Raw genomic sequence first — 25,731 nt, 5'->3', positions numbered from 1 at the left:
GGTCATACATCTGTAGACTTTTGGCCGTCTCTTTGTGATCAACTCCAGCATGTGTATTTTAATGACTTCTCCTTCCCTAACAACTCCATCTGGCTTTGGAACTTCTCTTCAATCCTTCTCTTTAAACCCTGCAGATAGTTGGTCCTATTTGAACCAATAAGTGGTCCTGTCTGTTTTCCACGATTGACTTCCAGACCACCCACTATCACGCTAGCCTAACTGCAAAATGCAAATGAGAGGTAAGATGGTGAAAATGTCTTCAAACAGCAGAAGGGGGGAGGAAGAAATAAATTTAAAAAATGTAAATCATTCCAATAAGGGGCAGGAACATGGCAGAAAATGAGCAATTTATGAGCGGGGAGCTACAGCAGGGGTGGCGTTATGTAGCACATTGGTAATGCTGCTGCCTAGCAAGAAGGAGACAGGGGTTTGCATCCCGAATGCTCCCTATGTGGAGTCTGCTTGTTCTCCCCGTGTCCACATGGGTTTTCTCCAGTTGCTTTGGTTTCTACCACAATTCAAAGACATGCAGGTCAGTTTAACTGGCATTGCTGTATTGCATTGACCCTAATGTGTGTGTGTAGGTATGTACCTGTGTTTGCCATTTGATGGACTGGTGCCTTGTCCAAGTGTTGTTACTACCTTATGACCTGTCATCGCTGGACTATGCTCCAGCTGCCCTGTGACCATGCTCTAGATAATTGGAAAAGAGAAAATGGGTAGATGGAACTGCCTCAGTTTATGAATGTAGCCTCTTTATGACCTCTTTTAATGGCACGTAAGACAAGACAGTTCATAGGTACTCTGAAATTTTAAGTCTCAAATTAATAGAATTTTTAAACATTTTATTAACAGCGACTGCTGTGTTGAAGGGTAAGCTGATAGTTTAGTGACCTAGGGCCTCATTTATAAAACTTGCATGAATTTCAGCATGAAAATTTGCATACGCCAAAGTACAGGAGATATGTACAGTAAAAAAATAAAAAGATTTATACAACCTGGCATACGCATATTTTTATGCATTGTACACTTTATAAATCACAATCATCTTTTAAATGTCCTCAAACAACCATATATTAACCATGCTAATCAATATACAATCATAATTACATATACAGACCTGTATTGGCTGGTAGAGCAGCCTCCTATGTGACGCATTCTGTAGTGCAAAATAGAAGTTCTTGTCTCTAAATTAGAGACATGTAAGAACCTTTATTTGGTGACCTGTGCGCAAATACAGTATGTTGAATGGCAGCATGTTACTGCTGCTGTAAATACTGTTGCACCACTGACCTGCAAATGGCTTCTGTAATTAGAGATGCCTTTTAATGTGGCATTATGCTAGAACAGTCATGATGATTATCAGCCTCATCTTGGCATCACATATAACTTCTATTTTAATAGAACATAACGGGATTTCTTCCTGGCTTGTGCCCTGTGCTGGATGGGATTAGCTTCAGCAGACCCCCATGACCCTGTGTTAGGATATAGCGGGCTGAAAAATGGGTGGATTGATGGATAACTTCTTACAGTTAATAAAAGCAGCTTCATTCTCGCAAGGTGCCCTTATTGTAATATTAGTGTATTAAAGTGTCCCAGTTACGTTAGGAAAATCAGTCACTGCTGCAAATTCCCTTTTGTTATTGGTAACAACATATTCTGTTACAGTATATGTATATGCACACACACCATATGACAAGTGGAGGTTAAATATTTTTGGTCAGTTAAAGGCTTCCAGCACAGCAGGCATATGAGGGAGTGATGCTTGGATAAGATATTCCTGAGAAGCGAAAACGGGTAGTTTAAACTGATGACAAAAACAAATACAGTCTCTATATCATATTCATCACATTTGAGCTTTAATATGTCTGCCACGTTAATGCCCATTATAATAACCGCACAGTGATATGAATTACTGCGGTGGATTGGCCCAGGATTGGTTCCCCTGCCCTGCATCCTGTGTTGGCTGGGATTGGCTCCAGCAGACCCCCGTGACCCTGAGTTTGGATTCAGCGGGTTGGAAAATGGATGGATGGATGATATGAATTATTATGTGTGTGAGTTGTCATTTAGCTGGTTTGCCTGCATTTCCGCACTTGATCCTCCTGCTTGATCCTGGGTGTTGTCATTTCCCATTTTTTCTGAAATGCTGCGTATGCATGAGTCAGAGTTGCTGTAAATATAAGCACATTCTCCTGTCATGTTTTCTTTTATAAATCTTGATGTTTGCGTGGGAAGTTCCATACACATATTTCAAGACACTTTTTGTGCAAATGCACATTTTGAGCCTCTTTTAGTGCATATACAGGCTATATAAACAAGGCACCTGGAGCCTCATGTATAAATGGTGCATATACACAAAACTGTTGCATACACCTGTTTCCACACTCACATCGCGATGTATAAAAACTAGACTTAGTATAAAACCACGCAGATTCTCACGGCAGCACAACCCATTGTGTACACATGTTGCTGATTGGTTTTGCACACTGGCGGCACTCAGCATCAAAGTACTGCTACTGTTCCTGTGTGGTTGCCCTTTCTTTTTTAGATTCGCATCCATGACGTGGACTTTATCAAATACACTGAAATTAACCGCTGTGAGAAGCAGCCTGGACACAGACAGACTGACATCATTTTGTCACCCAGCACACGTTTATTTACAGTATGTACAATATTTTAAAGCACAAACCCAGTGCCTCCAGCACCAATCCCCCAAAGTCCAGGCCTCTCTCTCCAGTGCCTGCCTTCTCCAGGCCGCCTCCACTCCTCTCCAACAAGACTCTTGTTCACCTCCGCCCGACTCCAGTCACTGCCTGAAGGGAGGCAGCCCCTTTTATGCACACCCAGATGGGCTCCAGGTGCTTCCCGACACTCCTCCACCTACACTCCCCTGTGTGGAGGAAGTGCAAGCTGCGCACCTGGAAGCCCTCCAGGTGTCCCTGTTCTTCTTCCCCCCAGCACTTCTGGGTGTGGCAGAAGTGCTGAGGTCCAGGGCTCTCCAGGCACCGGGGCGCCCCCTGGCGGTGACCACGGGCCCCTTCAGGGTTGGGCTTCCAAGCCCTGCACCCGTGGTCCCCAATGCAACCAGGGCGGTCACCCCCTCGTGGTCTGGAGGAGGCGCAAGCCTTCCTCCGATCCTCTCGGGCGTCCCGGCTAGGTACCACCCCCAGCGACCTGCCACAGTACCCCACCGCAAGCTGAGACCCCTAGGGGCCAGCGGCCCTTCCCACGAAGGCAGGTCCCACGGTGGGTAGCCGACATGCTCCACTCCAGGGCTTGGTCCTGCAAAATATAAAACTGAACTAGGGGCAGAGACGTTGCCCTGACGCCGCCACTCGGCGTCTCTCTGCCTTGAATAGGGGCAATGCTCCCCCCTCTGACCGGCACCCCGGTGCTTGTAACCTCGGCCCCCCTTTCGAGACCTCCGTGTCCCCCATGCTGGGACATTGGACGGGACCACACGCGCCCCCGTCACCTCATCCGGCTGTGGGGTTTCACTCTGCGCCAGCAGAGGGCGGCCCTTCTCCGGACATGAGCCTTCTGCCTCACGTCCTCCCTTATCAGAGGAACCGGCATTCTTCCCTCAGTTCCTCCTTTTCCTCTGGGACGCCGTGATGGTCTGGGTCTGCCTGTGGCAAAAGCACAGCCCCTGATCCATCTGCGTCCCTGTAGAACGACTTGAGGCTGCGGCCGGCTTGGGGATGAGGGCGCTAGGACCCAGGGCACTTATCAGCCCGCGTCCTGCCAGCCCCCTCGTTGTCTCTCCCCTCACCCTGCACTAAGCACCTGCCGCCGCGTCTACTGTTGGAGATCCCCCTACTTGATTCCAATCACTAGGTTCACGGGTCTTTTCAGTGGGACCTCCTGCATGCTGTACGGGGTCGGCTCCACTTACCTTCCCCGCTGTACCGCTCCAGTCGAAGGTTCTAGCACCGCGCTATTCCATCCGCGCATGCAGCGCCTGTCCTGATGCGACTGCACCTCTGCACGGAGGGCACACAGCTCCTGTGGAAGCGACTCTACGGACCACAGGCAAACCTCCAGCGCCCGCAGAGCCGCAGACAAGGACAAAAAGACAGCCGGCGATGAGCCTACCTGCTCGTCAGCGTCAGCCGCTGGCTGCTTTCTGTGGACCTTCTCCTCTGGCCCAATCGGGTCTCTTCTTGGCACAAGATGGATATTCCTTGGTCCCGCCTCTATACAGTCATTGGTGGGCACACAAGACAAACCATCCAATCCCGTGCCTGTCACGGGGAGGGACTTACGGTCCGCGGCCATTTTGGCTCTTCTCCCCCTAGTGCAGTGGCATACTGGCTCTTCGAGTTGCAGCCCCTCCTTCCCGGCAGCTCTCCCAACTGCCGCCTCCGCACTGTCGAAGGCCCATGGACCAGCACGCCCCTGCCACGGACGCGGAACCGGGCAGTCCCTGCCTGCAACACAAAAGGTGAGTCCGACCCCGCAGGGCTGACCGCCGTTGGGCAGGGCACTTACCTCCCGGATCCCGTCACTCCGAGGCGCCTGCTTCGGTGTGGCCTTACTCTTCGCGGTGCCGTCCTGGCCGCCCTTTATGACAGCGCGTCTGTCAGAGCCTGCTGCACTCTGGCAATGCCCGTTGTCGTTCCTCTGCACCCAGGGATTATGGCCTTTCTGCGGACCGGTGGCGGTCCCTGGGGAGAACTGCTCCCGCAGAGTTGTGCGTGCGCCACTCCTGCGGGGTGTGTGTGGGTTCCGCTGCTGCGCTGGACCGTTCACAGATTGATTTTTTGGTGCAGGTCCCTGCCTTGAACCAGGCAGAGCATCCTGCCGACCACGCCACTGTGAGAAGCAGCCCGGACACAGACCGACGGACATCATTTTGTCACCCAGCACGTGTTTATTTACAGTATGTACAATATTTTAAAGCACAAACCCAGTGCCTCCAGCACCAATCCCCCAAAGTCCAGGCCTCTCTCTCCAGTGCCTGCCTTCTTCAGGCCACCTCCACTCCTCTCCAACAAGACTCTTGTCCACCTCTGCCTGATTCCAGTCACTGCCTGAAGGGAGGCGGCCCCTTTTATGCACACCCAGATGGGCTCCAGGTGCTTCCCGACACTCCACTGTGTGGCGGAAGTGCCGGCTGCGCACCCGGAAGCCCTCCAGGTGTCCCCGTTCTTCTTCCCCCTGCATTTCCAGGTGTGGCAGAAGTGCTGAGGTCCAGGGCTCTCCGGGCACTGGGGCGCCCCCTGGCGGTGACAATGGGCTCCTACAGGGTTGGGCTTCCAAGCCCTGCACCCGTGGTCCCCAACGCAACCAGGGCGGTTGCCCCCTCGTGGTCTGGAGGAGGCACAAGCCTTCCTCCGGTCCTCTCTGGCGTCCCGGCTGGGTACCACCCCCAGCGGCCTGCCACACCGCATATCGTTTATAAATTTAAGCTACCTGATTGTAATCAACCTGTAACAATATAATGGTGCACAGAATGGACTAACTATTCCAAATATTATAGCCGCTTTAGCGTTGTTACTCTCAGTGCACCATTCAGAGTATTTTAACCCATTGTATCTAAGTGTGGAATCACAGTTTTACAGCAGCTAATTGGAAAGCTCTATGGCGAGTTGTGTTAAAAGTGCAAAGGATTATCGGCATACAACTTCCAGCCGTGGAGGACATTTATAGAACACGCTGCGTGAGGTAAGCCACCAGCATCTGCATGAATTGCACTCAGCCATGTGCACAGTCTATTTGAACTTCTCCCATCTGGCAAATGCTTCAGAGCCTTTCCTGCACAGACCTCGAGACTTAGAAACAGTTTCATCCCAAGAGCTACCTGTAAATGCACTCAATCAGGTGCTTACAATAACAATTACCTCACTGTAAACTTGCACTACAGCTGTAATGTTACACAACCTAAGCCACTTCATGAACTATTTGCACTATCTGATCAATATATAAATGTATATTGTATTTATGCTTTCATACTGTATATTTTTCATTGTTTTTTTATTATATTATTATTTTATAGGAAATAAGTTTATGGACGATTTGCATATTGCATCTCATTGTACCATATAATGACAGTAAAAGAATTCAATTCAATAAAAGAGAGCGTGTGTTTACAAATGATGATGACTGGTTTCTACGTCGATTTAGATTTCTAAGAGCTATCCTCTTGGAGCTGTGTGCTGTTAGAATACTAGGATGTATACTTGACATCATTTTTCATATGAAATGCATTAAAGTATGCATATTAAATTATACAGATAAATTGTTAACTTCATTTAAATAATGTATATTGTTAATAATTAAACGTGGGCCATGGTGGCGCAGCAGTATCATTGTTTCCCTATGTTTAATACATGCTTTAATGCATTTCATCATGAAAATGATACCAAGTATACATCTTAGTATTCTAAAATGTTCAGAGAGCTGTAATATCATGAATGTAATGTATTCTGTGTAGAGTTCAGTGCCTGTGCGCTCCTGTCTACAAAAGAGGAAGCCCGTAGTGATTCACACACATAGAATACGAAGCATTTAACATGCTACTTTAGTTACGATGAGATTTGAGAAACTCTAGTAAATTAAACATCGATCTTAAGATGAAGTTCATGATGTTCTACTTTAATGACAAAATAAAGACAAGATTAAAGTGGAAATTTCAAGATCAAAATCAAAATTCAACCTTTTTTTTCACTGTGTCCCTATTTTTTTCTTTTCTCTGTACTCTAATATGCTTCCACATGACACTCAAGACAGTGGGCTACGACTCGTCTTTTCATGGTGACTCTGATATCAGATCACTTCTTTTTTATTTCGGGCACTGTGCAACTTTCTGAACTTGAACTTTCGAGAGTCTCTGCCACTCTCTATCACTCGATCAACTTCATTTTTTTGCTTATACCACTGTTTAAGCCAACAAATAGTACATTTTTCCTTGCCTCCACTTCGCAGTTGCCAAAATTCTTCTTTTATCCCCATGCTTTTATCATTGTCTTTTCACAAAATGCTGAACTTAAAGGGCTATTTACATTGATTTACATATTCAAAGGGGTGTGATTCCAAGAGGAGTCGTGGTGGGGTAGCAGGCACGTGCGCGTTACATGTGCGTTACATTTTACGCTGACCGGGATTTATGGAGCATAAGTGCATGGAAGTTGGCTTATGCACGGTTTTGTGCATCTGAATTCTATGCACTGCGTTATACAGTATATGAGTCTCCTGGTGATAATATCCCTATTAATCAACATAACATCATAGTTAAAAGACTTCTCTTGTTTAATGTAACAAATGATCTAAACAGTTGTATGCTTTATTTTACAATGACACAAACGTTCAGTCTTGTGGTATAGAGATAACATGATCTTTCAAGCAGTGCAAGGATTTCATTGTACACATGACAATAAACTTGAACATCAGTTTGTCCAGAACCCAAATTTATCAGTGATTTAGACCATCACATTATTTTTGTTATGGTTCAGCCCAATAAAGCATCAGCAAAACCCTGCTTGTGAAAAACAGAAGAACAACCGAACTGCAGGAGAGGGGTTGACGGGGACAGTGAAGCATCTGCACAGCCTGAGATCTTTTAGTCCATAAACTATGCTACCTATGTACAAATCAGTAGGAATTTTTAAGTGTGCACTGTAGAAGAAGGAAAGCAAGGCATGATTAGCCAATTGACACTTTGAGGGCATCCATAAAGACTGCACACCTGTTTAAATCACAACAGGTAGAAAATGCACCATCAAGCAGGAAAAGAAGATGCTAGTTGTCATGAATAGGAGTTATCTCCAAGGAAAAATGTGTGAGGCCTCCAGAAACAAGCTGGGGAGTGAACCAAATCCTTCCTGATCTGTCCAGCAAAGACTCAGCTGTCTTCAGTCAGGCCCCAAAGACTACCTGCTGCACAAGGTGGTTGGAGAACAGTGAGATGGGGTCTAAGATGTCCAAATTTAATTCTTCGGCACCCAGGTCAACATTTCAAAGCTAGAGCTGTATCTGTTGATTCTAATGATAACAAAGTGTGTACTACTGGTGATTCCACAGTGTTGACTGTTAGAAATGTTAAATATTTAAGCTAAAAATTTCAAGTAAGACGTCACTTAGATAAAACGGTATTTGACACAAAACTGGACCCTCTTCCTAACACTGAAGCAAACGCATTTTTTCTGTACGCCATCACTAACAATATTTAGAATGTAATTATGTCTAGTTCTTTATCAGGATTACACAGAGGACATGTAGTCTACAGTAGGCTGCTTTCCCTTACATACAAAACAATAACTTTTGTTAAAAATTAGGGTGATTTGTAAGAATGGGATTAATTTTAAGGAAAGATGACTTCTATCCTAATTGAAGTGGATCACTATCAAGACTGCAGCTTCAAAAATAAATGTTTTCTTATTATTCTTATCTCTTTCTAACTGTTTTTCTTCACTAGCTACCACCCAAAATTTCAGTATTAGATCATCTAATAAATTAGCTTTTCACGCCTTCGGGTGGGAGGACGGGTCCTAACTGTTGTTTGTGCGTATGCACCGAACAGCAGTTCGGAGTACCCACCCTTTTTGGAGTCCCTGGAGGGGGTGCTAGAGGGCATACCTTCTGGGGACTCCCTCGTTCTGCTGGGAGACTTCAATGCTCACGTGGGCAATGACAGTGAGACCTGGAAGGGCGTGATTGGGAGGAATGGCCCCCCCGATCTGAACCCGAGCGGTGTTTTGTTACTGGACTTCTGTGCTCGTCACAGATTGTCCATAACGAACACCATGTTCAAGCATAGGGGTGTTCATATGTGCACTTGGCACCAGGACACCCTAGGCCTCAGTTCGATGATCGACTTTGTGGTCGTGTCATCGGACTTGCGGCCACATGTCTTGGACACTCGGGTGAAGAGAGGGGCGGAGCTGTCAACTGATCACCACCTGGTGGTGAGTTGGCTTCGATGGTGGGGGGAGGATGCCGGTCAGGCCTGGTAGGCCCAAATGTGTTGTGAGGGTCTGCTGGGAACGTCTGGCAGAGCCCCCTGTCAGAAGTAGCTTCAACTCCCACCTCCGGCAGAACTTCGACCACATTCCGAGGGAGGTGGGGGACATTGAGTCCGAATAGGCCATGTTCCGTGCCTCTATTGTTGAGGCAGCTGACTGGAGCTGTGGCCGTAAGGTGGTCGGTGCCTGTCGTGGCGGCAATCCCCGAACCCGTTGGTGGACACCGGCGGTGAGGGATGCCGTCAAGCTGAAGAAGGAGTCCTACAGGACCCTTTTGTCCTGTGGGACTCTGGAGGCAGCTGATAGGTACCGGCAGGCCAAGCGGAATGTGGCTTTGGTGGTTGCTGAGGCAAAAACTCGGGCGTGGAAGGAGTTTGGGGAGGCCATGGCGAACGACTTTCGGACGGCTTTGAGGAGATTCTAGTCCATCTCCTCAATCCCACTAACATGCCTTCCAATGAGGAAGCAGAGCCTGGGGACTCAGAGGTGGGCTCCCCCATCTCTGGGACTGAGGTCACCGAGGTGGTCAAAAACTCCTTGGTGGCAGGGCCCCGGGTGTGGATGAGATACGCCCGGATGTTCCTCAAGGCTCTGGATGTTGTAGGACTGTCTTGGTTGACACGCCTCTGCAACATCGCATGGACATCAGGGACAGTGCCTCTGGATTGGCAGACCGAGGCGGTGGTCCCCCTCTTTAAGAAAGGGGACCGGAGGGTGTGTTCCAACTACAGAGGGATCAAACTCCTCAGCCTCTCTGGAAAAATCTATTCAGGGGTCCTGGAGAGGAGGGTCCGTCAGATAGTCGAACCTCGGATTCAGGAGGAACAGTGTGGTTTTCGTCCTGGTCGCGGAACAGTGGACCAGCTCTACACCCTTAGCGGGTCCTGGAGGGTGCATGGGAGTTTGCCTAACCAGTCTACATGTGTTTTGTGGACTTGGAAAAGGCATTCGTCTGTGTCCCTCGGGGAATCCTGTGGGGGGTACTCCGAGAGTATGGGGTACCAGACCCCCTGATAAGGGCTGTTCGGTCCCAGTACGATCAGTGCCAGAGCTTGGTCCGCATTGCCGGCAGTAAGTCGAACCCGTTTCCAGTGAGAGTTGGACTCCGCTAGGGCTGCCCTTTGTCACCGATTCTGTTCATAACTTTTATGGACAGAATTTCTAGGTGCAGTCAGGGCGTTGAGGGGGTCCGGTTTGGTGGACTCAGGATTGGGTCACTGCTTTTTGCAGATGATGTTGTCCTGTTTGCTTCGTCAGGCCATGATCTTCAGCTCTCTCTGGATCGGTTCGCAGCTGAGTGTGAAGCGGCTGGGATGGGAATCAGCACCTCCAAATCCGAGACCATGGTCCTCAGCCGGAAAAGGGTGAAGTGCCCTCTCAGGGTTGGTAGCGAGATCCTGCCCCAAGTGGAGGAGTTCAAGTATCTCAGGGTCTTGTTCACGAGTGAGGGAAGAATGAAGCATGAGATCGACAGGCGGATCGGTGCGGCGTCCGCAGTGATACGGGTTCTGCATCTGTCTATCGTGGTGAAAAAGGAGCTGAGCCGCAAGGCGAAGCTCTCAATTTACCAGTCGATCTATGTTCCTACCCTCACCTATGGTCATGAGCTATGGGTAGTGACCGAAAAAACGTGATCGCGAATACAAGCGGCTGAAATGAGTTTCCTCCGCAGGGTGTCTGGGCTTTCCCTTAAAGATAGGGTGAGAAGCTCAGTCATCCGGGAGGGGCTCAGAGTAGAGCCGCTGCTCCTCCGCATCGAGAGGACTCAGATGAGGTGGCATGGGCATCTGATCAGGATGCCTCCTGGACGCCTCCCTGGTGAGGTGTTCCGGGCACGGACCCAGGACATGCTGGAGGGACTATGTCTCTCGGCTGGTCTGGGAACGCCTTGGGATTTTCCCAGAAGAGCTAGAAGTAGTGAGAGGGAAGTCTGGGCATCTCTGCTCAAGCTGCTGCCCCCGCGACCCGACCTCGGATAAGCGGAAGAAGATGGATGGATGGATGGATAAATTAACTAATCAAGAGAGATCACAATTAGACATAAAATTAAATTCTGATCCTCCACCAGTGGTTCCTACATCATTAGCTTGCTTTATGTTCTAACAAAAAATATAAAACATACATACATACATACATAAGTTTAATTTAAAGTATATTTTAATAAGTACATAGCCAGGTCTATATTTACTAAGTGAAGCATGGCTTAGTAGTAATAGAATAGTCTATACAAAACAATGGCATAATTGTACCTGAGTTAAATGGCCTGGGTCCAGCCAGATAGCTCGATGGTTCAAACACGTTTCAAAGAAAGGCAGCTTGATGGGTTGCCATCATTATGCAGGAAGAATTGAGATGTACAAGAAAATAAACAGCAAATGAAATTGTCAGAACAAGGCTCCTGCAGTGCTAAAAAAATAAAGCAGAATGAATGAAACCAAACTGCAAATGCTTTAATGCTCCAAACCCTTATATTTCACGTATCACTTCTTAATTTTCTGTGCTTGCACCTGGGAGCCATTTTAAGAATGACGGAACACTTAATTTTATTACAATTCAAATAATAAGCGACTAAGTGCTAACTTAGGAGTCAGTAAGCAGAGCCACTGAAGAAGACCCTTGAAGACCTTTTGAGTGTTTAACTGTTAAAACTTTAGTGTCATGGCAGTACGTAGATGTCATCTCCTTTTTAATACAATGAATGCCTCCTATATTGGAAACACTGAAGTGAATTGGAGAGGGTGGTGCATATAATAACTGAGGTACAGTTGCTGCTCACACTAATTCAAATGATTTTTTTTTTTGGCAAACTTGCTGTTTTTAAAACAGGTGGTTATGTTCAGGAACAACGTAATGGAAAATAATGAAACAGAAAACTGGGTTGTTTGTGTTTCTCAGAAAGGAACAATACCCAGTCATTATATATCATTAGGGGTTTCATTGTCACTGAGAAACTTAACTAGGGTACAGTATGATGACCACCTGCAGGCTTTGTGGTATTTGCTATTGGACCACTACCAAAAAAAACATGTTCCAAAAAGACAGCTGTTCCTTCTTCAAAGTATTCCCATTCCTTATGTCAAAATCAGCCACAGCTAATGAGTATTTTTGATAACATCCTCTGTAACAAACATTTTCTATAGTAATGCAGCTGTTTCATTAACACCAGGAACCAAAAGTATTTTTTATTCCCCATTATAAACAATAAGTCCAAAGAAGTATTACTTCTTGATTGATTACATTCAAAGTAAGTAAGGAATTTTTGTTATGTACTCAGTAGACAGGAAGAAATGTCTACTGTTATTTTGCTCTTTTTAAATTATTAGTTTTAATTTATTTTTAACAACACACTATGCTAGCTGTTTCCTTGGTATTTTCCTGTATACTTACTTGTGACTTGATATTCCCTGGACAATCACATCCTTCTATTTGTAGCTTTCTGTTATTTTAAAATCCTGCAGCAAGAATTATTACTAGAACTAGTAAATATGACCCTGGAATAGAAAGGTGCCAGAATTTAACCTTCTTACTAGATTGTCCAATATAAATATTTATATGGCAGCCAGTTACATCAGGCCTTTGAGAGTTTGTCAGACTTTGACTATGACTTTGGTTGTTTAAGCTGTCCATAGACCCCCAAAGTGTATTTCCTCCAGAAATGTTGTTGACTGGAGTTTTTGTTTTCCTCTCCAACACTGTCAGATTTCCCAGCAATAATGTTAATGCTCACATTGTCTGGTTCATCAGGTTGAAATATACTGTATCACCTAATTTAATATTTACAGCCTAATTTACTGTGTTTCATATGTACAGTATATATATTGTGGCACACGGCTGGTGTCCATGCCCAGCCAGGACACCCCTGCACTGTATCTTCAGGGGGAGCAGCCCTGGATGGTGCAATACCTTCCCCTGGACGCTAGATGGCCGCCCTCCCTGGGTTGGAGAGGTGTCTCGGGCTCCCCCGGAGTTGGAGTTGGATGCAGCCCTGTTGGGTCCCGCAGGCACCGCCAGGGGGTACTGTAGCTGGGACTCCTGTGGCCCTGTGGGCCACGTATGCACCACACCCAGAAGTGCAGCCGGAACAAGCCAATCAAGCACTTGGAGCACTTCTAGGTGAATTATAAAAGGGGCCATCAGTCACCACTCGGGGGGCCAGAGTCGGGAGGTGGAGGACGAAGCTAGATGGGAGGAGTGGTGGTGCCAGAAAAGTGTTTTGTATTGCCTTAAAGTGGTTTTGGGACTGTGTATTGCGTGTGGGGTTCACGGGGAAGACGTGCCCCACAGGTGAAAAAAATAAAAGGTCTTAGTGTTTTACACGTGCCTCAGTGTGAGTCTGTGTCGGGTTGGGCGCTATATAATATATATATAGTATATAAGGTGCCACGCTACCCCACCCACACAAAGACATGAGTGCTGCAATTAGAATAATTTATTTAAAACAGGCCCCTGCTTCTTAAGCCATGGACCTGCCCTTCCACATAGCTAATACTTTTAATGATTCATTTTAATGTTTTAATCTATAAGGTTTAGGAATGCATTCACATGGCATATCAGACATTCAAATTGCATATTTTATTTACTTGTTTTTGACCTGGAGCAGCCCATACTTATTGCTAAGAGGCAGTTAGTTAAGAGTGAGGAAGACATATTTAGAATTAAGGTGCTTCAGTCTTTCCAAATAATAAAGTATGGTGCTAATAGAACTATAAGAAACATGTCACATACAGTTAGGTCCATAAATATTTGGACAGAGACAACTTTTTTCTAAGTTTGGTTCTGTACATTATTACCACAATGAATTTTAAATGAAACAACTCAGATGCAGTTGAAGTGCAAACTTTTAGCTTTAATTCAGTGGGGTGAACAAAACGATTGCATAAAAATGTGAGGGAACTAAAGTATTTTTTTTAACACAATCCCTTCATTTCAGGAGCTCAAAAGTAATTGGACAAATTAAATAAGTGGAAATAAAATGTTCATTTCTAATACTTGGTTGAAAACCCTTTGCTGGCAATGACAGCCTGAAGTCTTGAACTCATGGACATCACCAGATGCTGGGTTTCCTCCTTTTTAATGCTCTGCCAGGCCTTTCCTGCAGTGGCTTTCAGTTGATGTTTGTTTGTGGGCCTTTCTGTCTGAAGTTTAGTCTTCAACAAGTGAAATGCATGCTCAATTGGGTTAAGATCAGGTGACTGACTTGGCCATTCAAGAATTGTCCACTTTTTTGCTTTAATAAACTCCTGGGTTGCTTTGGCTATATATTTTGGGTCATTGTCCATCTGTATCATGAAACGCCGCCCAATCAATTTGACTGCATTTAGCTGGATTTGAGCAGACAGTATGTCTCTGAACACTTCAGAATTCATTTGGCTGCTTCTGTCCTGTGTCACATCATCAATAAACACTAGTGCCCCAGTGCCACTGGCAGCCATGCACTCCCAAGCCATCATACTGCCTCCACCGTGTTTTACAGATGATGTGGTATGCTTTGGATAATGAGCTGTTCCACACCTTCTCGATACTTTTTTCTTGCCATCATTCTGGTAGAGGTTGATCTTGGTTTCATCTGTCCAAAGAATGTTTTTCCAGAACTGTGCTGGCTTTTGTAGATGTTCTTTAGCAAAGTCCCATCTAGCCTTTCTATTCTTGAGGCTTATGAGTGACTTGCACCTTGCAGTGCACCATCTGTATTTACTTTCATGCAGTCTTCTCTTTATGGTAGACTTGGATATTGATACACCTACCCCCTGGAGAGTGTTGTTCACTTGGTTGGCTGTTGTGAAGGGGTTTCTCTTCATCATGGAAATGATTCTGTGATCATCCACCACTGTTGTCTTCCGTGGACGTCCAGGTCTTTTTGCATTGCTGAGTTCACCAGTGCTTGCTTTCTTTTTCAGGATTTACCAAACTGTAGATTTTGCCACTCGTAATGTTGTAGCAATTTCTCGGATGGGTTTTTTCTGTTTTTGCAGCTGAAGGATGGCTTCTTTCACCTGCATGGAGAGCTCCTTTGACCGCATGTTGTCTGTTCACAGCAAAATCTTCCACATGCAAGCACCACACCTCAAATCAACTCCAGGCCTTTTATCTGCTTAATTGATAATGACATAACGGCGGACTTGACCACACCTGCCCATGAAATAGCCTTTGAGTCAATTGTCCAATTACTTTTGAGCCCCTGAAATGAAGGGATTGTGTTAAAAAATGCTTTAGTTGCCTCACATTTTTATTTATTTTATCATTTTGTTCACCCCACTGAATTAAAGCTGAAAGTCTGCACTTCAACTGCATCTGAGTTATTTCATTTAAAATTCATTGTGGTAATGTACAGAACCAAAATTAGAAAAAAGTTGTCTCTGTCCAAATATTTATGGACCTAACTGTATGTATTAATAAATAAGGAGGTATTACGCTAACTGAACAAATGTAATCTAATAAAGACAATAAGCTGTAAGAGTGTATTCCTATATGACAAATGTACTAAACTAACTTTTAAGGTAGCTTTTGATATTGTATAACCAATTATTATGTGTGATGATCATTATGTGTGAAATGTAAGCTATAATAAGATTCTTAAATTATAACTGCCACATAGCCGTTGAAGTATTGTAACCCTGATGGTGCAGAAAGAATGAGGAAGTGAGTATTGTCTAAATCTGCTTAGGGTGCACACATCCTGTGACAGTTAGCTGGGAGATCGCTGCAGTTGCTCTTGTGTGTGTTGATGCTCACAAGGGCTATTGCTTAAGACTGTGAATGTGCTAATAACTCTTTTAACTGTTAGAAACACTGTGTGTGCTCCTGTATGTTCCAATCCAGGGTGTGACCGCAAGCTATAACGATCTATGTATGACTTCAAAATGAACTGCTGCGTTTTTTCTTTCTTTTTCTTGGGTATTAAAGGAAGTCTCGGCTTCCTACTAGGGGGTGACAGTTTGTGGCACACTGGAACGTGACAGGGTCTGGAGGCTGCACGCAGGTTGCTGGCAGGCTGAGGGTCTGCAGCCTCCTCTCACCAAGAATAAAGAAATTGATTTTTATTTTATACTGGTGTCCGTTTCCTTGTTGTTCCCAACTTTCAGCATCCACAAGGGGAAAAATAGCAATTTAGCATCCAAAATCTTGGAAAAACCATTTTTGGAAATTTGCACATCACCAACAGATCTAACTTCTAAATGTACCAAAGATAAATAAAACAATAAATAAAACGACTGACTGAGGTTAAGCCTTTATCTGTAGGAGGTCTCAACTGTGGAGTGCTCATTCTGTGCCCGCTACTGTAAGGAATGTTCCATTAGTTTCACCATATAATCCAGGATGAACATTCGACTGCATTACTTAAGCATGTTGGCTGATTAAACTACTCATATGGCACTCATTAGCAAAACTTACTGATGTGTTTTCCCTACTTTCACAGTTTTTATTTCTCTTTGGTAGACTGCTGTGGTAATTGTGGACTGTTTATTTTTTAGGCTACTGCTCCTGTCTGTGGCATTTGAGACCAGAATGAAGTTATATAGTGCAACAAGTCAAAGGGCGTTACACCACATAAAAAGTCACATCATACATGAGTTGTATGTTCTTTTGGGGGAAAATAATAATAATGTTGATTAATAATAATGTTGTTTTCTATTTGCTAAGAAGAACCTCTGTACCAATCCCAATTTCATCCTGTGGAATTAAGTTTATAGGATTGGCAAGCTTTGTTGGGCTAAATGGCCTGTTCTCATGAAAATGTTTCTAATGTTCTTGTGTTAACCTGCATGTAAGACAGCAGTTTGTAGACAAGTATTTGTATTCATATGACTTGATATTGGAGTCCAAAAGAATAATCATACGTTAATTTCCTTCTACATAACATGGGGGCATTTATTGATAACCTATACATTACTACTGTTTTATTTATTTTTTCATTTTTCAGAATTCATCATTATAAAATATAATCTTGGAAAATGCCACAGGAGGCCACTAATACTGTTGTTTCTGTCAAGCAATAGCAGTACAACATTACTTTAGAAAATTAACAAAATTTAGACAAGAACAGACCATTCTGCCCTACAAAGCTTGCCATCTATCATCTATCCACTTACTTCCTCCAAAATAACAACATCAGGTCAGGTTTTTAAAGTCCCCAAAGTCCTACTGTCTACTACAATACTTGGTAACTTATTGCATGTGTCTGTGGTTCTCTTTGTGAACAAAACTTTCTAATGTTTGTGAAAAAGTTTCCCTTAACAAGTTTCCAACTGTGTCCCATGTCCTTGATGAACTCATTCTAGAATAACAGTTTCGATGCATTGAAATAATTCCTTTCATATTTTAAACATTTCAGTTATGTTGCATCTTAAACTTTTTTTGCTTAAAATTAAAAAGTTCATCTCCTTTCACACTTTCCTCATAACTCATACCATGTATCCTTGAAAGCAGCCTGTTCCTCAGTTTTGACTTTATAAAGTTTATAGTAGAAACAATCTGTTCACATTACAAAAATGGGGAAAGTTTGCCTGCTATCAATGAACATACTTGATAATTTTTATTAGCAATCCACCACAATCACAGTAGATCTTGCAACTTTTATGGCATTTCTTAATTTCCATATGTATTGAAGTTCAATTATTTTCTCTTCAAACTTATTCTCTACCCACCCACAAATAACTGCTGTTTTAGAAATTGCCTCAGGATCTCCAAAAAATGGTTCAGATCATGTAAAATCTGGAAACCTGTCTTTAAATTCTTGCTGTAGTTTTCCAAGCACTGCAGCAACTTTCCTTCATTTTCCTATGGAGAATTGAGAGGCCATTTGATTTAAATTTAGAAGGCCCCTACAATGGACTCAGAAAGTATTTGCATACGACACACCTACATACACCTACATAACTGACACATGTACTCCATAGACGTCATTACTTCTGAGTCAAATAATCCTCCCATTTGAACAATACTGTAAAGATGCTTTCTGAGAACACACAAGGTACGCCTTAAAATGGGCATGTCGAGAAAGGCTTGTTGAATAAAATTTTACCCATCTACAGGTTGAAGACTCGGCCTTCCATGCCCCCAGCATTCACCATCCATCCTATGTCACACTGGTTTTATTAGATGACGAAATCACTGTTGATACGCCTTCCTCCAATCATACCAAGAATCTGAGTTTCTGTTTATATTATTATCGTCATAGTTCTATTTAGAAACAAAAAAATCAACTTTATAATATATGATTCAGGATTTTATAGTTGAAAGAAAGAGGACATGATGTATTTTTTTTAGGTTAAGGAAACGCCATACTAAATATGCATGTGGTTTCTCTAAATTAATTTATTATATTGTAAGATGAGTGATGATCAACAGGCATGCAAATGAAGGTCTAAACTTTTGAGTTCTCAGGAAAAGAAAATAAAAAAACTTTTAAAATTGTTTGTATTGAACAATGTTTGAAATGATCCAGCTTACACGTGACCTTTATCCTCCATTGTCTTTCTTGAATTGTGTTTTCTTAATTTTGCTCTAAACTGCAATTATAATGTTGATAGAATTTCAAATGGAATTATTAAACTTTCAAACATTTTCTTCGTTTTTAATTTTAATGCATAACTGTTCTCACTGTGAATATTACAGGTGCAACAGAGACATATTACATAAAAATAAACGCGTGTTTTGGTAAATGGTTTTAAAATTTGATCACTTGAGTGTGTAAGGTGTTTAATACTTGAAGAACCAATACTTATTAAATGTTTCTATATTTTTTTGTACCTTTGGTTACTTTGGTGGCAACTCTGCTGGCTCACAGTAAGGAGATCAGGTTTGCGTTCCAGGTCCTCCTTGTGTGGAGTTCTCCCAATGTCTGTGTGGGTTTCCTCCATGTGCTCCAGTTTCCTCCCACAAGTAGATTGTTGTTGCTAAAAATTGGCTTGTGTGTGGTTGGTGTGTTCATGTGTGTCTGTCTGCCCTGCGATAGACTGACTCCCTGTCCAGGGTTTGTAACTGCCTTACGCCCTATGCTGGCTGGGATAGGCTCCAGCACCCACCACGACCCTGTCAGTGGTTACCCCTAAATGATTTATTATGGTTATATATTACATTTTACCCAGGATAAAAGTAAAAGTTTTGATAAGGGTGCCTCCATTCAGATGCAAGAAATAAGAGTGGATATTTACATTTACATGGACTCTGTTTCAGCTAGACTTGGTCCTTGCTTGATATCCTTTTGCAGTAACTAAGATTCCAGATTTATTTTTCATATATAGTCAAGACAAGTATAACATGTAGTGAAGTGTAACTTTTTAAACAAGACAAAAGGGAACCTTAACTTATATATATGTACTTATTAAAAAAGTGAGGCAAATCTCTTAAATTACGTCATAGATATTATCAAATGTTTTTCTAACAAAATGTAAAAAATTTGCATTATTGAAAGTTGCACCCTCTGTACCTTACTTCCATAGATTGTCTTTCATTTATTTTGGAATTGAACTAACATACTAATTCAGATTTTACATTTAACTTTAAAAATGTTTTGTTTGGGTGAATGCAATAATTACAAATCTGATAAATGAGGTATAGGTTTTTGTAAATAGGATTAATGTTATTAGGTCATTGGTCATACTGCCTGCTCAGGATCCATCTCTTCCTGTAGTGTGTTCTGCTGTCTTTGACCACTTTGAGCCATTGTCTCTGTTGTCTGATTTGGTGCAACGCCTACGTCCTATGAATTGCCCCCTGGACAGTGTTCCCTCTCCATTACATAAGGAGGTTTTTGATTCTTTCAGACCAAGTTTTGCTACCTTAATAAGTGCTAGCTTCACATCTGTTTGTATTCCTGCTGCCTGGAAACAAGCTGTGGTGCAGCCACTTATTAAAAAACAAAATCTGGACCCGTCTAGTCTGTCAAATTTCAGGCCAATTTCTGAGCTAGCATTTCTATCTAAAGTCTTGGAAAAGGCTGTCCTTACCCAATTACAAGCATTTCTGAAAGAAAATAGTCTTATTGAAAAATTCCAATCCAGATTCAGATCCTGTTACAGCACTGAAACCGCCTAATTAAAGGTTTACAATCCTCCTAACTACTGATACTGGAGATTCTGCCATTCTTGTACTGCTAGATCTTGCTTCAGCTATTGATACTATAGATCATGTGATTCTTATATCCCGCCTTGAACTGTACATAGGCATCCAAAGTAATGCTCTTAAATGATTTAAAACTTATCTAAGCAAAGGAGTTTTTCTATTCACTTGCACAAGTTCTCATCTCATCCTCTTTAGCCCCCCTTAACTGCAGGGTTCCATCCTTGGACCAGTTCTCTTTATACATGTTACATTTAGGCTCCATTGTTAAGAAATGTGGCTTCTCCTTTCACTGCTATGCTAATGACACTCAAATCTATTTGCCACTAAAATTAAAGCAAAGCAAGAAAATACAGACTCTCCATGCATGTCTGAAATGATTTGAAAACTTGGATTACAAAAAATTTTCTTAAACTAAATGTAGTGAGAAATCAAGCAAAATGACACCTTTTATTGGCTAACTAAAAAGATTACAATATGCAAGCTTTCGAGGTAACTCAAAAAAGTGTTGCCTCGAAAGCTTGCATATTGTACTCTTTTTAGTTAGCCAATAAAAGGTGTCATTTTGCTTGACTTCTCATTACATTCATAATGGCTAACATGGTACAACACCCTGGTACTAATTAAATTAAATTATAATGAAACTGAGACTGTGGTGTTCAAAAGCTCAGAGACTTTTGAGTGTCTCTGATGTTGCTTGGATTCCTTGCCATATGTCATAAATCATTAGTTAGGAACCTAAGTGTAATTTGTGACAGCTCTTTCAAACTCGACACATAAATTCTGTGGTTAAATGCAGCTTTTTCCAGCTGAGACTCTCAGCTATGGTAAAGGCTTTTCGTTCTTTTAGTGATCTGGAAAAGGCCACTCATGCTTTTATAACTGCTCATTTGGACTATCGCAATTCTTTTTACTGTTGATCAGGCCTTGTTACAATGCCTACAACTAGTCCAGAATGCTGCGGCTTTTTGAAGGGCCTCCTCTAAGTCGTATTTCCCCATTGACAGTTAACAAAGGTGAAACTAGCCATTTAATCAATGTTGGTTTTATATTCTCTACGTATATGCAGAAATGTGGCTGTGGAAAACAAGGCAAAAATAATATGTACTACTAACTTGTGCTTTTATAAATATATAAGCTAACCTAAAACATTCTCAAGGACAAAACTCATCCTGGAAATTCTTTGTTTGAGCTCCTCCCATCAGGCAGACGGTTTAGGTCAATCCGTGTATGCACAAACAGACTTAAAAAGAGCTTTTTCCCATCTGCCGTAAACGTTTTGAACTCTGAATCTCCTCAGTCTGAGATCATTTTTAATTGAACATGTTCAATAAGCTATATTGGTAATATGCAATATACTAAGGTAATACAATAATGAATAGTACATTACATATTATATAACAGGTGCAATAACAATTTATGCTGCTGTACTTTGAGCAATAATAATTTGCTCTGGTTACTTGATCACTTAACACTGTATATGACATATTTGGAATTATTTGACTTTTCTTTAAATGCACCTTGGGGCTGTCACAAAAAGTAATTTCGTTGTGTTACACAATGACAATAAAGTGCTTGAACTTGAACAATTACAGACAAGTTATACAAGATATCTAACAAATGTTAATGACGACAATAAACATAAATACCTTTCTTATTGTACACTAACATTGCAGATACGCAATAAAAATGACATTAATAAATTAAAAACCTAATATAATTGAAATAATTAGGCGTGACTATTAAAAAGAAATAATACAAAAAGGGAAAAATAATTCATTTAAACAATGTTTAAAAATAGTATATCTAACCAATGTAATAATGACAATATATACAGAACACTTGGTTTGTTAGCGTACACTACATAAAATTGTACCCCTGTTTAGTTTTGTTTAATGGTTCTAAAGTTTCTTTAAATATCCTGAGCTTTTAATTCTGCGAGTCAGTACTTGATTCTGTAGTGCCATTGTTCCGTATCGGAAAACATTTTCAGCTCTTTTTCTTTTTCGAATTAAAAAAAAATGCACAACTTCTCTTCTATTTCTATGGCCTGTGTAAGGCCGTGGTGTTGACGGTCGAGTCTTCAACATGCAGCCAAATCCAAACAGATGTTTCTGCAGAACGGAGTGAAGTGGGCGTGGCATATAATTTTCGACTTCAGCCAATCATATATTAAGTGACGTATGGGGGGAAAGGGTGGATACGGCGCTTTTAGTATGTGCCGTTTGATTGGCTCGTGAACGCCGCAGAATTGTGTTGGTCTGCAGGTCGAACCTGTCGGATTGGAGATTTGTTCTTGCCAGTGTCGTGACATGTTGATTACGTATTGTGCAAACCGTATTTTGAAAAGTAACACGAAAAGGTAAAACAGTGGTATTCAGTTCCACGTTAGCAATTGCCATCAATTGTCAAATTTAAATGTTAAAAGAGTTCCACATTTAGTGTTTCATAAAGTTACTTTCATTATGCGGCCTACTGTGAGAAGACCCGAGAATTGTAATGTGGCCTGGTTAGTCAAGATCAGCATGCTGTTTTTTCACCTGAATAAGTGTGGTAAAATAAAATAAAGCATTGTAGTTAAAATCCAAGCGCATTAAAGTTACATCCGTTTTATATTGTTTGTGGAAAGTAGTAAAATTTTATTAGTACAATTTTCCTAACCAGAAGCACCGATAAGTGTAAAAGGTAGCAGTTTAAGTACAGACATAAGTTATATAATGGAAATACGCTTAGTGAATCACGAAGTAACCTGTTATTTCATTTTTATAAGGGTATAGTGAGAAGTCAATCAAAATGACACCATTTATTGGCTGACTAAAAAGATTACAATATGCACGCTGCTGCCTCGAAAGCAATAATAGGTGTCATTTTACGTGATTTCTCAATGCATCCATAATGGCTAACACGATACAACACCATAGTACTACATTCTTATGGGAAAAAAGAAGCCGTAATTCAGTGAATTAATGATTTAAAGCCAATTTCCTTCATCCCCATTACCGGCGCCGTGGCTTAGTTGGTTAAAGCGCCTGTCTAGTAAACAGGAGATCCTGGGTTCGAATCCCAGCGGTGCCTTTTTTTTTTTTTTTTTTTTTTTTAAATTTAATATATGTATATACATAAAGGCTTTATCATTAAACTTGGTGACAGTTTATTTTTCAGAAATTCTCAAAGGAGCCAATTCCAGCAAACGTAATAAAGCGACCACGGCGAGCTTATTCTTCTAACCAAAATGCAACATGAGCAAAATGGTACCTGGCTGTATTTTATTTTAATTGAAGGTTTCTGCTGTCAACGTAAACGTCTCCCACAAAGAGAGACATTTTATTAAAATAAGAAAGTTATTGTATTTTGTGAAGTCTGCCAAAAACAGTCGAGCGGGGCTGGCACTGCCACCCACAACACATCCGTTCTTGCAACCTGACCCGCGTCGAGACGCTGCAATTTCAAGGCGAGGCTTTTTTTTTGTTCTTACTTTGCTTATTTGCAGTTTCCACTGTACAACCTACGCTTGCATTGCCTGTCCAGGACATTATGCTTATTATTGAGCCGCAGATCAGTAAGTTCTACTTCGCGACCCTCCCCCAAGTCTCAGCAAACCCCGGTGTAGACTACGCAAATACTGTACATCACATTTAAAAGGCACGTGAATTGCAATCTCTTTTTATAGCCTTCAAGTCCAACTTCTTTGTGGTGAAAATCGACAAGCAGCATTTGCAGAAAATATTTCGAAGTACGTTTTCATGTTATTTACAGTATGCTCAAACCCCTGTTTTTAAGGTATAATTTTGAAATAAAGCAATTTGCTAAAACTGATTTTTAAACCCAAGGCAATGCATAACAGTGTTGCTTATATCTAGAAAGGGCAACTACATGTCAAAATAAGATAAAACTTTATTTTTACAGATTATTTAATTAGGTGGGCAAGAGATCCAATTTGGGTGGGACTACCCACTCCCCCTCACTTGCAGCCATGTTCCTGGTAAATGACAAGTTCAAATTAAACAGATAAATATAGTAATCAGTATTCAGTTTATAACATAAAGCAGAATAACGGAGAACCTAATACATTTTATAATATTTACATTGCCATGCTATCCTTTGCTTCGAGTCATTTTCAATTGCTTTTTTCATAGATGAGTTTGTAACTTCAGTAGAGGGTCTTCTTTTCAGCAAGGTCAGTGCAGGCTTTACTGAAGTCTTCCCATTTATACCTCCAAAGTGACCTAATATTTTGCACTGCCGTTTTGTTTCAGACCATGATGAACACTGGCCGATTTGTCAGGAGGCAGCCGAAAACAGAAGTCAGCAGTGACATGAGCACGCCTTTCTGCCATGTATGTTTAATTTGTTATTATTTTGCAGCTTCAGGCACATTGTCAAGTCGTAATCTGCTGGTCCCCATTTGATGCTTTCAACCGCACTAGCTACACACTTGCTGCATTTGCCTTAGTAATTCCATGGTTGGTCATATGCATTTGCTCAAATGGTCAATTAAAGCTTTTTTTTAAAGAAATGAATTAGTGTTCTTATTCAGGAGTGACATTTAATTGGCAGACCTACTGATCATATCTAGCATTGGGTGAAGGCATTTGCTGAATAAATAATAATTAAAAAGAGGCTGTTTATATTAAATGATTGTACCCTGTAACCAAAAGCTCCTATTTAATACATTTCTATTTGGAGATTTGTTATTTCAATCTGTTACACTGAATAGGAACAAGCTTCCTGATCTTTAGTAAGTTCATTAATAGTAAAATGGAGAGAAGGCAAACATATGACAGTCTAATAATAGTCAATGGATTCTTGTCAGTCCAGGTGTCTCGTTTCACTTGTTGTTGTTGGATTACGGTGGGTTTAAAGTCTCTCCTGCCTCCTTTTTTTTAAATGTTGCTGTCATGTTCCTCCTCCTCAGATAGCAGAGGTTCACATTCTGTGAAATATCTTCACCACTGCCCATGAATCAGCAAGTGGGAAAGTAATTTTCCTCATTTCAGTTAGTTGCTCATCGCCAGCATGTCAGGCCAGGATTGAAATTAATTTTGTTTAATTGTCTGGAGTTTAGTTTAGATGCTAAAGGGTGGTGACTCATATTGGCTGTCAGTAATCATGTTGCAGTCATCTGAGTGGATTATAAAAACTCAGAGCAGCATTTAGCCTCCTATCTCTTATGGAGTATGTCACAAAGTATTTTTTATTGTTTTATTAGAGTTTAATGGTTATAATTATTATATTGCCCTTTGAATACATTATTGGCTGCTCCACTGACAAGGTGTCAGCTTTCATTTGTCTAAGTACTTCGATTAATTACAGCAAAGAACTCCATTTGGGCATTTGATTACATTATCTGCTTTTCCTTCTTGTTGTTTAAGGTTGATCACTTTTCAGCTTAGCTTCATTTCCAGTTTCATTATTGTTTCACTTGCTTCATTTTGCATTTATTTATTCATTTTACCCACTTTGTCGATTATTTTAGTTAATTTCTTTCTCTAGCCTTCTTTATTCCCGGAAGGAGTATCAGCTACTGGGTGATTCAACAGATGCTGGAGAGAAGAATGGGTCACAGTATGTATACAGGTTTGCTTCAAATAAGGGGCAATCCAAATAAGCAGTGCTGGATAGGGGCGGCAGGTGTAGTGGGGTGTGGAAGAAGGATCAGTGGAATGATCATAGTTGTTAAAGCCCACACATTCCCATTGACAAA

The 25,731-nt window shown here is 41.9% G+C and overlaps 1 non-coding gene across 1 annotated transcript; it reads left to right on the top strand.

The window, feature by feature from the left end:
- The first annotated feature begins 23,028 nt into the window (after positions 1-23,028).
- On the top strand, positions 23,029-23,102 carry trnat-agu (transfer RNA threonine (anticodon AGU)). The gene has a single exon. It is a non-coding gene; the product is annotated as a tRNA-Thr (tRNA).
- Positions 23,103-25,731: the final 2,629 nt, after the last annotated feature.

Source organism: Erpetoichthys calabaricus, chromosome 9, assembly GCF_900747795.2.
Source record: "Erpetoichthys calabaricus chromosome 9, fErpCal1.3, whole genome shotgun sequence".
Taxonomy (NCBI): Eukaryota; Metazoa; Chordata; class Cladistia; order Polypteriformes; family Polypteridae; genus Erpetoichthys; species Erpetoichthys calabaricus.
This window is presented reverse-complemented; position numbering and strand designations above follow the sequence as displayed.